This window comes from Protopterus annectens, chromosome 3.part0, assembly GCF_019279795.1.
Source record: "Protopterus annectens isolate FY-2018-M chromosome 3.part0, PAN1.0, whole genome shotgun sequence".
Taxonomy (NCBI): domain Eukaryota; kingdom Metazoa; phylum Chordata; order Ceratodontiformes; family Protopteridae; genus Protopterus; species Protopterus annectens.
Genome location: NC_056731.1, coordinates 1404409718 through 1404425680, shown reverse-complemented (window position 1 = coordinate 1404425680; position 15963 = coordinate 1404409718). Strand labels below are relative to the sequence as shown.

Sequence of the window (15963 nt, the reverse complement as noted above, 5' to 3'; positions counted from 1 at the left end):
GATGCAAGATGCCATGAATCCCAGAGCCTGCAGGATTTTCCTTGCAGTCAGCCTGGTGCAATTTGGTAGTGTTCTGAAGTATTGAGTTAGTTGCCCCTGCTTCTCTAGCGTGAGGTAGGCCATCTGGGTGTTTGTGTCCAAGTTGGCACCCAGGAAAATTATTTTCCGAGAGGGTATTAGCCTTGATTACTTTTTGTTGACTGTGTATCCCAGAGAATTCAACAACATTATTACATAAGCCAGATGTTTCAGAAGTATGTGCTTGCTGTCCGCTTGGATCAGGCAGTCGTCCAAATAGGGGTATATTTGTATCCCCTGAAGTCTGCAGAGGCAACTACTGATGCCAGGCATTTCGTGAATACTCTGGGCACAGTAGATAAGCCAAAGGGCAATGCAGAGAATTGATAATGGGTTGAACCTGCAAGAAATCTGAGGTATCTTCTGCAATTTGGTCTGATTGGGACATGCAGGTATGCCTCCTTGAGGTCCAATGTTACCAGCCAAGAGTGAGCATCTTGAATTTTGGTACGAGTAGAAATGTGTTTAGGATGGATAGGTCCAAAATAGGTCTCCAATCTTTTCCCTTCCTTGGTACCAGGAACAGTCTGGAATAAAACCTTGACCTTGTTCATGAGTAGGTACCTCTTGAATAGCTTTCATGTCTATGAGATCTGAAATTTGTCTTTGTGCCTCTGCCCTTTGATTGTGTGGCAGGTTTGACATGCCTCTCATTTTTGGAAGGGTGTGAAAATGGAATCTGTAGCCTCTGTTTATAACGTCCAGGATCCATTTGTCTTTTGTGACAATATGCCAATTTTTTTGAAAACAATGCCAGTTTTCCGCCTAAGCGTGTTGAGCCTTGCTTGGCATGCAAAGGGGAAAGTCATTGGGCTTGCTTTCTGAATGGCTGCAAGTTATCCTCACCACCTCTTTGTGTAGGAGCTTGCCATTGTCTGCCTCTAAACAATCCTTGGGATTGCCCTCTGCCCCTCGGGCACCTGTATCTACCTCTTTGGGGTCTGTCCGTGGCTGGAAAGGACCAATTTTTGGAAGGCCAATTTCTACTGAAACGTGAGGGTTGTACCTGTAGAAAATCTTTCACTGTTTGCATTGATTTAGCCTTTTCCTCCATTTTCCTTAATACCTCCTCAGCATTAGCACCAAATAATACATCCTTTTGTAGAGGGGCATCTAGTAATTTAGCTTTGACATGATCTGGTAAGGTTTGTTCCTTGAGCCAGGCATGTCTACGTATGACTGATCCTGTAAAAGCAGCTCTACATGAGGCCTCTAGAGCATCAAAACCACATTGTAAGGTATGTTTGCCCACTTGTTCTGCACTATGCATCAAATCCTGCAACTCCTTCAAGTCTGGTTGTTCAGGTTGTGACACCTTTTCCCCCCACCTTTCTAAGGATCTGGAATCTCTCTCGGAAGGTAATGGATTTTTAGCAGTGGAGGCCTTAATTCCCTTGGGGCCCTGTGAAATAGTTTCTGGGTCAGCAGCATGGCTTTTGTATAGAAATTGGTGTGAGTCAGGAACCCTGTAGTACCTGTCAGGCTTCACTGAGGCTGGAGGTAGAGAATCTGGGTTAAGGCAGGCCTCCGAGTAAACATCATCTAGTATGTCCAAGAAGGAGGTATAGCCAGAGGCCTGTGCTGAGGTAGCAAGAGAAATTCCCTAAGCCTTTTCTTGGAATCTGAATAATCTTGGCCTTCCCAGTGGAAGTGTTCCCTTAAGGTATGCAAAGTTTCCCCAAATGAGTAATCCTCTGGGGGGATACAGAGGGAATGGACTCCTCTGCATCAGAGTCTTCAAAAGGGGAGTAAGAATGTTCCTGTTCATCAGAGTGCTCTGATATAATGGAGCCCTGATCAGAGGAGGGGGATTCTTCCTCCACTCTGGGCCTTTTGTCTGGGGTGGGGGGGTTGAGAATCCCTGATAAGAGTAATTAAATCCTCAGCCATTTTAAGCATCTGTTTTTTAGGCATGGGGCCTGGAGATGGGCCCTGTGTAGCTTGTCTCTTAGAATGCATGGCTGCTTTAGACTTAGTAAAAGCCTTGATGGAAAAAGAAGAGGAAGGTCTGAAGACACCTTGAGAGGAGGTAGACCTGTCCACATTTTGAGATTCACCGCCAAGAGTGGCTTTGGTATCTGTAGTCGGGAGTGTGGGCCAAGGGGCCTGCGACCTCGGGCACAGGAGACACCGCCAATGAAGTGTAGTCGGTAGTCAGGGGCTGCATAGGCGCCTCACTGAGAACCAGACCACCTGTAATCGGCTTTGGCGTGGTGTCGGTAGAGGCCGCGGACCTCCTGTGTCGGTCCTTATCTTTGCGCTTTTTAGACAAAACTGGAGTCAGAGTATCCGACGACATAATATAGTTAAATGTTTTGCCAAAATAATGCTGGGCGAACTCTGCCCGACGCCTAATGGTGCGTTTGTTGAATGTAACACAAAAGCGACAAACCGAGACGTTGCGGTCTGGGCCTAAACAAGGAATACAGAGGGAATGGAAATCCTTATGCGGTATTTGCTTCCCACATGAAATACAATTATTAACTTTGTCTGACATCGGTCTGAGTCAAGAAAAGTTTCCCCAATGGGGTGCTTAGCTTTCAAGAAGACTTTGGTTGCAAAATTTTTGTAATTTCAGGAGCTGGCCGACCGGCACTTGCGAACTGCTTCTGCTTCGGGCACCGCGCGGCAAGAAAGACTGAAGGAAATGGCGTCGGCTGGTCCTTTTATACCCCTGTCGCACTGACGTCAGGGAAGAAGCGACGACAACCGATGCCGGACCTAGACTTTAGAATTCGGCCGACCGAGGACCCGCCTGACGGCAGGAGAACCCATCTGTTATGACTGCAGCTGTATGCACGATGAACATCATTACATTTCATTTTTGCTGGGTTTAGCCTTAGCTTATTGCTAATTGGCCACTGACAAAGTTCCGAAACTTGTCTGTAGACATTCTCATAGAACTGCATATGATTTGTTAGTTTGTAGAATTAATATATCCTCTGCACATAAGTGAGATTTAGCACTGAAAATTTTAGTGTAAATTTTAACAAAATGTGAGAAAAGTGGGGTTTAGCATGGATCCTTGTTCAGCCTCTGTATTGAGGGCCCCTAAAGCAGAGTATAGGTTAAATGCATACATTTGGAAGAAGCAGTGGAGAACATCATTTGTACCCTAAGTTATAGTGCTGTTTCCAAAGTACTGCTCTTTCAGTTTCTGCAATAGACGTTTATGGTCGTCAGTTTATACACACACATATCATCATCAAACCCCTTTATCCATTTCTATATGGGGTTAGTGTTGAGTCACCTCAGTTCAGTGTCACTTTCTTGCCTATTTAGACAGTCATGTCTGACTGCCTCAAGTTTTCTGTCACACAACACATCCATCCATCTATAAGGTGGGGATCCTTGTCTCCTCATGCCTTCTTCCTGTCTCTCCTCTGAGCGCTTTACCCAGTTATCTTTTGGTTTCCTGCTCATACACCTGAACCATTATAATCTGTTCTATTTGACCTTTTTTGAAGTTGGGGATACTTTGGCTTCACCCCCGATGTCCCCACCTCTTTATCTGTCCCACAGTGTGTATCCTATTATTCATCTCAGGCATCTCATCTCCATCATCTTATGCTCCTTTAGCTGCTCTGCCTTTTCATGCCCAAGTTTCTGTGCCTACTGTTTTGTACATATAACTTTTCGGCGTCTTTGTCATTATTTTGCGGATTACCCATTTAATTTTGTGCCAGATGGCTACTGCACCTTTGGTTGCAGCTTTGACATCTTCATTCATATTTCCTATCTCAGTCACACCTTCCACATACTTGAATATATTGAAACCATTCCACTATTTCCCCTTCTATCTCAATTTTCAACTACTACTGTTTTCTGCCATTTGCTTCAAGGACCATTGACTTATTTATATTCAGCTTTACCCCCATGCTAGTCTGTCTAAATAGAATACTTCTATATCTATTTATCTATGGGTCCCTATCAGATACTCTGACTGTGGTAGATAATATTATTTGTAGACTGAATGGGTTGTCACAACATTTTGCATGCGGTTATAGTTAAAACAAGTTAATTTTGTTTCTAAATGTAAAATTCCGGTAGTGGCTTGAACCACTGATTATTCTTTATTTTCCTCCGCTCCTAGTGAATTTGTCCACATCTGTCTGGTTGTCACATTGCCAGTCCTTGGAGTTACTGTTTTGTTGAAGTCTGCTTATAAGCGTTATACAATATGGTCCATGTCTGTTTTACTGGTATCTTTTTGTGCATTATCGATGCATCATTTTACAGTTTTTCATTACTTTAGGAATAATTATATTATGCTTTTGATATTAGCTAGTTCGTTGCCATTATCATAAAGAAAATCTTGATTTGAAGTAGTTCATTGTTCTGAGGTGGGCATGTGGGATGGTACAGCTATACTGTACAGTAATTACTTCTGTAGTATTTAGATTAAAATGGTTGCTTAGTAGAATAACTCTTATTTCAGGTGCTTTATGGGTAATGTAGACAAATGATATAAGAGGTTGCAAGTTCTTGTATTTCACAAGAAACGTGAACAGACTGCAAAGATGATCCTTAGGGAAAAGTTTCATTTGGTGGTCAGGTGACTGGTTGCATGTACAATGGATAGAATACAGAATGGGGCCATTGGGGAAAGTGTGTTATTGTGTGGTCAGGGCAGTGCTTGTGCATACTTGGGACAGACTGCAGAAGGGATTGCTGGGAAATGTTTAATTTGGTGGTCTGGGAGTTTCTGTGCTTACCTGGGCAGACTGCAGATTGGATCGCTGGTGGAAGTGTTTCTTTTGGGAGTCAGGGGAGTGCCTGTGCATACCTAGACAGACTGCAGATGGGATCACTGGGGAAAATGTTGTATTTGGTGATTGGAGGAGTGTTTATGCATAGCTGGAAAAACTACTGAAGGGTTAGTGAAGGGAATGTTTCATTTGGTGTTCAGGGGAGTGCTTATGTATACCTGGACATACTTTTGACGGGAATGTTGTACAAAAGTTTAATTTGCTGGTTAGGGGAGAGGTTGTGCATAACTGAACAAACTGCCTCATTTTGAAGACAGTATTACTAGTTCCAACATGGTAAAAGAACTGTGTCTGCATGTTGCATGCATGTGCGTACAGAGTTTGTTTAGGACTTGGGTTATGAAAATTATGATGCTGACTGAAGCAGTGTACTGCAATATTTTAACTGTAGCTTTCATTCTTTCAGTATCTTTTTTTTTTAACTTTGTAATCATTTTATACCATATGTATCTGAAAAAAAAAAAAAAAGAGATAGATTGTGTGACTTTCATTTGGTGCATGTACATACCAGTAAATGTTACTGAAGGGATCATCTTATGTAATATTTCATTCTGGCACTTGTGCGTAAATCATTTTATTGAACAGGTTGCTTGGGGGAATGCTTCATTTGGTGGTTGCACAAACTAGCAGATGTTACTGAAGGGTTATGAGTAGCGAGCCGATCATAACTCATGGGTGAGGTACATGCTGAAAGGGGCATTGTACTTAATAATGGACCTTGTAAGGGAAGAATACTGTGATTTTATTATATGACTTTTGTAAGGCAGTGTGAAATGTCTAACCGTATTCTGTTTTTTTTCGTCTTATTTTTGGAAGTGCATTGGTTGAGACAGAGGTTCTAGTTTGAATGTGCTGCAAACCCTTAGATCAGTTTTACATACTGTTGTGTTCCTGACCATCTAAAGCGGATTACTTCCATAGGCCACTTGCTCACCTCTGTCAGCTGTTTCAAGTGAAACCCTAGAAAACCAAATGTCCTTTATGTACGTCTGCTGGTCCAAAATTTGCGAGGGCATTTCTTGGGTACAGCCCTCTTCAGGTCACCACTCAGATTTTCTAATGGATTTAGGTCTGGGATGTTTTTATGTGTAAGAAAAGGCTTCTGTCTTGCAACCCTACCCCATAGTCCAGACACATGGAGAATATGGGAGATTGGTGTCACATGTAGTACACAACCAGTACTTGCCAGAAATTTCTGCAGCTCCTTCAATGTTGTTGTAGGTCTCTTGGCAGCCTCCATGACCAGTGTTTGTCTTGTCTTTTCATCAATTTTGGAGGGCCGTACAGTTCATTGCAACATCACTGTTGTCCCATAGCTTCTCCACTGTTTGACTGTCTTCACTGCATTCCATGGTATATCCAATGCTCAGTAAGATACAACTACTGTACTACTTTGACTTAATTACTCTGGTCTTTGTTCTAACAGATGGTAATGACTCTGTCTTATATTACACCTGTACAAGGAATACGATGCATGTCTATTCAACAGATAATGTGATGCAATTTCCCACCTGCACATTAGGTGTTCGTTTCTGAATTTTTCATTTGGTGCTTGTACATACCAAGAAAAGTTACTGAATGGTTGTTTTGGGGAAATATTTCATTCTGGTGCCTGTGCATACATTACAATGAAGGGCTCGCGTAGGTGAATGCTTCATTTTGGTGGTTTAATACTAGCAAATCTTACAGACGTTTCGTTTGGGGAAGCGTTTAATTTTGGACATTGTGCATACCTCAACATTCTACTGAAGGGGTTGCTTGGGTGGTGTTCATGCCGGCGGTTGCACATACTAGGAAATGTTACTTAAGGCTTGTTTGTGGAAACGTTTCATTTTGGGTGCATGTATACCTGGACATAATTATGAGGATGTTGCTTGGAGAAATAATTCATTGCGCATCAGGGAAGTGCTTGTGCATACATGGTCTCACTGCTGAAGTGACTGCTGGGCCAATTTGTGTCATTTTGGTGCCTCTGCATACAGAATGCAAACAACTGGAGGGGTTACTGGGGACATACAGAAAGTCAGTCTGCAAATTACATTGGGTTACATCACTTCTGCTTGTATCATTCTATTTGTGATCATACTGCCTGAATGAGATAAAGATTATCACTAGGTGACTACTGACAGCATGCAGCTACCATATTTTTGTGCATTTCTCCTAGCTTTGTCAGTCGTGTGGAATTTAGGTGGGAGGAAGGCCTCAGTAATATCTAAGTGTATTTGACTGAATGACTCAGGTCTTCTCCTTACTGATTATACTGAGTCTGTTACATAACAGCTGCACAATGTAATATAATGAATGCCTACTCAACAGGTTATGTGGAGCAATTATCACCTGTGTCTCAGCATGCATACCTTTGCAGTAATAAAAGGAAGGTCACTATCAATGTTAGCAATACGTGCAGTTACAATATAGCAGTTATGCATTCATCAAAGTGATAACGACTTCTACTTATGTGAATAACAGTGACAGCAACTGATACTTTTCCCAGAAAAGTGATCATGACTAACTGCTATATTGTAACTGCACGTGGATATTTATGTACGTACATAATGTATTTGCACATGGACACACTGGTCACACACACACACACACATATATATATATATATATATATATATATATATATATATACACAGATATATATATATATATATATATATATATATATATATAATATATATATATATATATATATATATATATATTATATATATATATATATATATATATAATTTTGGTGATTGTGCGTATCTCAACATTTTCCTGAAGGGGTCATTTGGGTAAATGTTTTATTTAGGGACATGTGTATAACATGTAGTAATGAAGATGTTGGTAGGGGAAATGATTCATTTGGTAGGAGAAATGATTCATTTGTATACCAGGGAAGTGCTTGTGCATACATGGTCAGACTGCTGAAGATTGTAATACAGATATGGTGCAACAAGCATAGATTATCTACAGCTCAGGTTTCAGCGATGGTTATTATAATTTTTTGTTTATGTATCCAGCTTTCAAGAATAATTTATTACCTATTAATAATATGCACATACTGCATTGAGGAAAACTGATGGGTCTTATTGTAACTAGGCTGATGGTCAGATGCGATAACTGGAATTATTACTTTTGTGACTAATTCTAACATGGATGAACCGGATAGGTTTGACATTTCTGCTTGTATTACTGTACTTCTGCTTATACTCAGTAGTTGGGCATGTTTCCACGCTTTTTCAGTCATGGTGGAAATTAGGTGGTAGGAGGAAGGGACTCAGTAACATCCTAGTGTTATACTATTTTGCCTGAATTACATAATGATATAATATTTCTTTTGAATGATAATGATAATGAATGCCTCTGCACTCCACACTAACATGTATTATAACATGCTAATGCAAAACATGTGCGTGTTTGTGTAGTAGGTATGTACCTCTGCAGCGTCATCACCACTTATGTACCTAATGCAAAGACTACTGGCCCTTGTGGCTAGGTCAGAAGACTTGGATGGGCTAACCAGGTAATGCATATGATATGCATATACATGTAGTCTTCCAATACATCTGTCAAACATCAGTAGTAATCGGTTTGCATTTTCTTTGTTGTGCAGGTTTGTCCACCTTCTGACACTGACATGGCTTCACGACCAGGAGAACAAGCGAGTGTGTGGTTATGTGGCCATTCCTATATTCACTGGGCTGCCAGCCATGCCTCCGAAACTGAAAACCAGTACAAACTGAGCTTCCCCACATCCAGTGTGAAGGTATACTGGATTGCAAGAAGAGTTATGCATTAGAGTCGAGTACTGCAGTTGTTGGAAGAGAAGTGTTCCATCTACCCTGAGCCCGACCATTCTTGTGCTGCACATTGGAGGGAATGATGTCCTCAGTCAACCACTCGGAAATATATGGCTTCAAATCACAGCAATTTCTGAACACCTGCAGTTGTGGTGGCCAAGTTGCCATTTTGAGTGGTCTGATAGAATTCCTTGACAGATATGGAAAACAGCAAACAGTCAACGGGCAGCTCACAAGACCAGATGTTTACTGAATCGGTTCATGCATGGCTTGATGCACGGGTTCGGTGGATCTGCAATCTGCCATGACAGCATCATCATGGAAGATGCTCACCTGTTCAGAAGGGATGGCATTCACCTAACTGAGGAGGGCATTGCGTTGTTCTTGACTGACCTCCACAATGGCATGAGGAGAGCTATGCAGGATTTGTAACCTGCGGCTTGTGAGAAGAATGGAAAACACCCATGACCAAGTAGAACCAGTATGGTAAGTAAAACTCTATTATGAAATGTGTTCTGTAAAATATATTTTTCTGAGTTTGGCAAATAACTGTGGTAAGGAGCTGGTGAAGATGCTGAGAAAGAACAACTGTTTCAGGAGAGTGCTACCATGTACAATCTAATATGTCAGTGACCATCCTGCAATACTTTTTTTTCTGCTTTTACCAGGCGTGTGCAGAGTTTAGATGACAGGAAGGACTTAGTAATACAGAACTTGATCCATTAGGTCCATTGCTGAATGGACATGTAAAGATAATAGGCAAAGGTAAAGCAGACTGCTGACACTGAAGGAGGTCATGAGACTGCAGCGGTATCAGCTGAGTGGGTAGCCATTACAGCTATCGGACAGATCAGATGGCCTTGCCTGCCACTGAACTCCCATGCCTGTCCTGGGTTCATTATGGAGTGGCGGTCCTTATCTTGCTTTTTCTCTTGACATGTACCCATTCAGCAGTATGTCGGCTACACCAAGAATGTGTATATTTACAATCTTGTCTGTCGACATGGTAAAATAACTGGTTCTGAATGCTGTACACATGTATAGATATCAGTTTTGTTAGGACTCAGGTTATGGAAATTATGATTATTTTCATATTTTGGTAAAAAACTCTGCAAGGGAGCATCTGCATGTGCCAAGTAATACCTCATTTTGAAGACAGTACTGCTGGTGTTAACATGGTAAAAGAATTGTGCCTGTATGTTGGACACATATGCATATATCAAGGTTTGTTTCGGACTTAGGTTATGGAAATTATGATTTTTTTCATATTTTGGTAAATAGCTTTGCAAGGGAGCATCTGAATGTGCCAGGTAATACCTCATTTTGAAGACAGTATCGCTGGTTCCAATATCGTAAAAGAATTGTGCCTGTATGTTGGACACATATGCATATATCACGGTTTGTTTTGGACTCAGGTTAAGGAAATTATGATTTTTTTCATATTTTGGTAAATAATTTTGCAAGGGAGCATGGTGTGCCAAAGTAATACCTCATTTTGAAGACAATGTTACTCCCTACAACATGGTAAAAGAGCGGTGTCTGTGCAGTGTACACATGTACAGATATCACAGTATCCCTTTATGATTATGAAAATTATACATTTACAATATTTATTATTATGCCCATATATTTGCAAGGGAGCATGGTGATCACACAAATGATGCATCATTTTGAAGATGACATTCAGATGCACAACTTCTACACCAATATGTAGGCTCTGTTACAGGTGATGAGATGTTATGCTTTATCAATTAAGAGAAATAATATATTAATCATATTTCTATGAATATCTCAAGAAAGGAGCATCACACAGTAATGGTTAAGGTATCAATTTAAAGCTGACAGTCATACTAACAAATTACATTCAAATTGTATGGCTCTGCATGGTACATTTGACCACGATATTGTGCTTTGCTTTTCCAAAAAGGTAAAAAATATGCACAATATCAGCATTCTTTGCCAAATAGGTAATAATGACTTTGATATGCATTATCAACACTTCCACTGTTGGAAAGTCAGTGTCTGCTGAACAACTTTCCCGTTTACATTTTTAGTCTAGCTCTTATAGTTAGAGAGTTATGAACACTTGTTTTCTGTATGGTACTACAAATGGATTTTCTGAAAATGAACTCGGGCTGCACTGTTGTTCCTATGGTGGAATTAAGCAGGCAGCTTTTTCTGAGCTGCTCCGGAGTGAATGAGTTAAAGGGATGCCTGCCTTATGAAAAGAAGGCTCCGACACCAGCCAGCACTCAACTGTAGTTGGAACTTCCTCCCTAACCAGAATCTGATGAACTCCCCTAGGCCCTTCAGTATTAATCAGCTGCAGTTCCACCTCAGCATCCAAAGTGGACGTCTGCAAGGCCTCCAGGTATGTGCGAGAAGCTGGATCCATGCCGGCCTCCAAACCGGTCACAGCAGAGGAATCCAGCCCAGAAACAGGACAATCCTCTGGGCTTTCACCAGCCTCAAGTGAGACGTCCAGTGGAGGAGGCACAGCCAAAGAATCTGACATGATTCAACTGCCTTCTTCGAAGATGGCTGCCCCTCAGGTTGAGAAGTACCCTCCATATTGTCTTTCGCTAAAAGCTTTAGATGCTGGATTTCAAGATAAATGGCAAGAAAAGGTTTAGATGCTGGATTTCAAGATAAATGGCAAGAGAGGAAAGTCGTATGTAAGGTCTTTGGAACAAAAACCTGACAAACTGTGCAGGACATATGGTCATCAGAACCTCGGCAACAAAACAAGCACTGCTAGTGATGGTCTTTATGAGGAAACTGTCTCCCACACTGGCATTTACCCTTTCTGAATGACTTGAAGCCCCCACACTACCACAAATGTTAAAAGCAAAAAAAAAAAAGCAAAAGAACAAGTCAAAAAAACCCAATGGGGCATTTATCTGAATGGCTAGGTACCCAGCAGCGACTCGGGCAATCAGACTGATGATCAAAAATGACATTCAGACTGATGGCAAGGAAGTTTTAAAGACGACACATCCAGACATAACCTTTATGCCCTACCTTGCGCAGGGAGCATACGTGAGACATATGGTGCATCAATAAGGCTTTGGTATACTGGCCAGATGTCAGGTCGCCCTTGCAAGGGGATCCCTCATGTTAAGAATACTGCAACAGTGAAATGGAAGGACAGTATACACATCTGTGCAGTTACTAAGACATGGTTTACAGTAGTAGAGAGTACCCCGGCAATGCAAGGTTTCAGTGTCTTCCACACTTTTAGACCAGCAGCTGCACAGACAAGGGCTAAATGTAGAGGTGTCTCAATATACATCAATGACAAGCATATCTCTACAGTGGTTAAACAGGATGACAAGCTGGGAGTTCCTCCACGTGAAGATCACTAAAGAAAAAATGCCATACCATATCCTAGCCAGCTATAGGTTACCCTCCATGTCCCAAGAAGCTCACAATGCATACTTGAACCTACTGGAGACACTTGCCATCCAAACTAACACCCTATTCATGGGAGACTTTAATTACTCCTCTACTGGCTGGGAATCTTACAAAACCTCAAAAATCAATAGGCAGAGATTCATAGACATAGTAAATACAAACACCCTTGAGTAAATGGTGAATATGCCCCCAAGAGGCTCCAACATACTGGAATTCATACCCACAAATATTGAAGAACACTTCAACCCCCACTGTCTCAACTTCCCTGGTAAGGTCTGACCATAAAGCTGTCTCCTTCGAAATCAACATCAATTCTGTAATCTCATTAAAAATCAGTAACAGAAACTATTCCAAGGTAAATTATCTAAGTGGTGCTTTGTCAAAATTCAAAGCCCCTCCAAAACCTTAGAACATAACAGCCTATGTTGAATCGCTCTCAAACTCTGTACAACCATGTCAATTGCTATACAGAGGCTATAGTACCTACCATTAGCAAGCCCAAGATTAGCCCCAGAAATAAACCATAATGGTGACATCCCAAATTTAACAGGATATACAACAAAAAGAAAAAAAAATATGGCAAAAATCAGAATGGATAATTCCCATGAAAACAGACTATCATCAAAGTAAACAGGTAACTAAGATGCCAACTTTGAGGATAAGTCAGCCTCCCAAGTGAAACAGAACCATACAGCCTTCTACAGCTATGTCAGAAACTTCAAGGGCAGCACATAGCACCGAGCCTGGAGATATAGTGATTGTGTTAGTGGACAAATTCTGTTCTAACTTGACCTCTCTCTCACTCCCAACCATCACATAAAAATATCCTCAAACGTAACCCTGACAACTATAAAGAATATCTGTGTAAGAAGTTACTATAACAATAGATTTCTCTGCAGGCAGTCTACATCCCCTCCAATCAGAACTCTGTGGCACACCTTGAGCAGATCCACAACACAGGACCATGAATGGATGCTTCACAAGAATGTGTTTCTGGACATAGTCAACTAGTGGGGTATTCCTGAAATAGACTTGTTTGCCTCCCCTATGAACAGAAAATATCCAAGATTGTGCCGGGGAACCTCACCACCTGGCATGTGAAGTGGACACCCTACCAATGTCCTGGAAGAGGAAGTTTCTGTATGCATTCCCTCTCTTTCTGCTCATTCCACAAGTCATGCTGAACAAACCAAAAATCTTGCTGGTGACTCCCTATTGGCCAAGGCAGCACTGGTTCCCCCTTCTCCTGCATCTGGCCAAGGGTAATCATCACAAGTTACCTCACAGATTGGACTTACTCACACAACAAAAGGGTTCCCTCCTCCACCCACACTTGGCAACTCTACAGCTGACTCTGTGGGTGATAGAACACAGATACCTTTTAGACACCTATTCTCAGAACACTGACACCTTTTAGACACCTATTCTTAGAGGACATTCTTCAAGTCCTACAGAAAGCCAGGAAACCCAATACCATGAAATCTTACCTATCCAAATGGAAAAGATTTTCAATGTGATGTCTTTCTTGTAACCTGGACCCAGTAACGGTGGATCTCCCTCTGGTTCTTCCATACCTGTGTGAGTTGCTCAATTCTGGCCTAGCTTATTCAACGGTAAAAGTACTTATGTCAGCCATTTCTGCATGTGTGCCTCTTTCTCCCCTTTAGCTTCTAGATTTGAGGCCAAAACAGTTCCTCAAAGGCATCTTCCATATTAGAACTCCCAGGAGGCCTATGCCACCTTCCCTTGGACCTAATCTTTGTGCTAGAGAAGATGATCCTTGCACCCTTTGAGCCAGCTTCCTCTAGCTTCATAAAACACTACACTTGGAAAAAAGTCTTGCTACTAGCCCTAACTTCTGCCAGAATGTTCTCTGAGCTCCAGGGTCTGATGGCTTCTTCCCCCTTTTTGATCTTCCACAGACATGGTCTTTAGTTCTGAGGATGGTGTGCACGTAACGTCATCTTTATGGCCTACGTCCAATAGCTGCCTAAGTGGGACATACTGCTCACCTTACAGTAGCAGTAGACTTCGGATTGCCTGGGCAGGTAACTCCCTCATGTAAAGAATACTGCAACTGATGAATAGAAGGACATCTAGGGCGCATGTACTGGTTGCACTCACTAAAGAAAAGAACATGGTCTCAATGGGCCCTGACAATGTCCCAAGATGTCTCCTGAATAGTCTAAAATATGTCATTATTTAACTACAGTCTTATAACAGGTTTTGTGCCATGTCAATGAAGGACTGCGATGGTCATCCCCTTTCATAAGACTATCCTGGAAACTACAAGCCCATTAGTCTGACTAGTCTTATTTGCAAAGCCATTGAAAGAAACACAGAAACTATCAGCAAGGACATAGGACACTGCCAGACAATGGATCCATCCCACTTTGACTTTGTAAAAAAGGAAGGTCATGTTTACCAATTCTGGTGGACTTCTTTGAAAAGGTCACTAAGGCACTGGATGAGGGGAAAATGGTGCATACTGCCTACGTAGACCTGGTTAAGATATTTAATACAACACATATTCAAGAACCGTCAAACTTACAGAACTAGGTATAAGCCCCTTTATAACACGCCGAACAGATAGCTGGTTCATTTATAGGACCCAGGAAATCAAAATCAGTGAGACCACCATCACAAAGAGGCCAGTCACCAGTGGAGTCCCCCAGGTCTTTGTGTCAGGCCCACTCCTCACTGGCATCTACTTCTCAGATGTCAAAGCCAATGTGAAAGGCCTCTGGCTAAACAAGCCCTTAGACTGCAAACTGACGGCAGTCACTGAATTCCCCCAAGATGAGATCACCCTTCAGGAAGACCTAATACAGACAAACGATTGTTGCAAAAGCCATGGCTTAAAACTCATCAAGTAGTGCATTTCAGTACCTTTTGGAAAGTTTGCCACCCTGGGCAACTATCATCACCGATAAAACACCCTTAAAATTTGATTCACTAGTCAAGGATCTGGAAACTCATGTAGACAGTAACTTCGCATTCGACAAACATGTGTCCAAGGTAGTAAGAAAATCCTTCTATGCTGCTGAACATATAACCAAGGACATCTAGGTCCAGACAGGTGGTCATACCACTGTACACAGCCCTCATCAGACCCATCAGAGAATATAATGCCCCTTTGGTATGTACCCAACCAGACAAATGCAGCAAATGGAACATTCGCAAAGGTTGCTTAAAAAGACAAACAAGAATACAGGCAGTAAAGACAATGTCCTACACCGATTGCCTCAAAGCTCTGTTTCTTTACTCGGTATCACACAGACTCCGGAGAAGTGATCTTTGCCTAGCATGCAAGGCATCCCTAGACCCTGTTTTAATGAACCAAAACGAACATCAGAACTACTACATTAAAAGACCTAAATTTTGCTTGCAACATAAATAGGACCATCCTGGAGAGAGAGAGACGAGATGTTTCTCAGAGAATTCCCATTCTCTAGAACAAGCTCCCCATACATGTGAAGCAGAGTTCCTCCATATCCCTATTTACCCATCCACTGGTCCAAGCAGCGCTCAATCAGAAATTCATCCCGATCTGGCTCCTATGTCTCTGATGGACAGACGCAGTCAGTAAATCATCACCTATATAAATCAACTTTGTGGGTCACATCTGGATTGCATAGCTAGGTTTATAAGGGCCTTAGAGGTTGTCAGCCTAGTATACACCTATAAACCATGCTGGAGGGTCTCCCATCCTGGACTGCCTGTAAGATAGGATAACTTAATTATCATGCATAGGTTCTAAGTGATATGACCCAACTGTAAACCACCCAAGCAGAATCACTCAGATAAGGAGTTATACTACATCTCACAATGGGCTTTTGGAAATACAGGTCCTGATATACTCTGCTGATGTTATTAGACAGCTGTGTGCAACAGCACTGTGACAGAAA

The 15963-nt window shown here is 41.8% G+C and overlaps 1 protein-coding gene across 1 annotated transcript in view; it reads right to left on the bottom strand.

Annotated features, from left to right (window-relative positions):
• Positions 1-15963, bottom strand: part of CHD7 (chromodomain helicase DNA binding protein 7) — a 2781650-nt gene that overhangs the window by 289568 nt on the left and 2476119 nt on the right. The window lies entirely within an intron of this gene.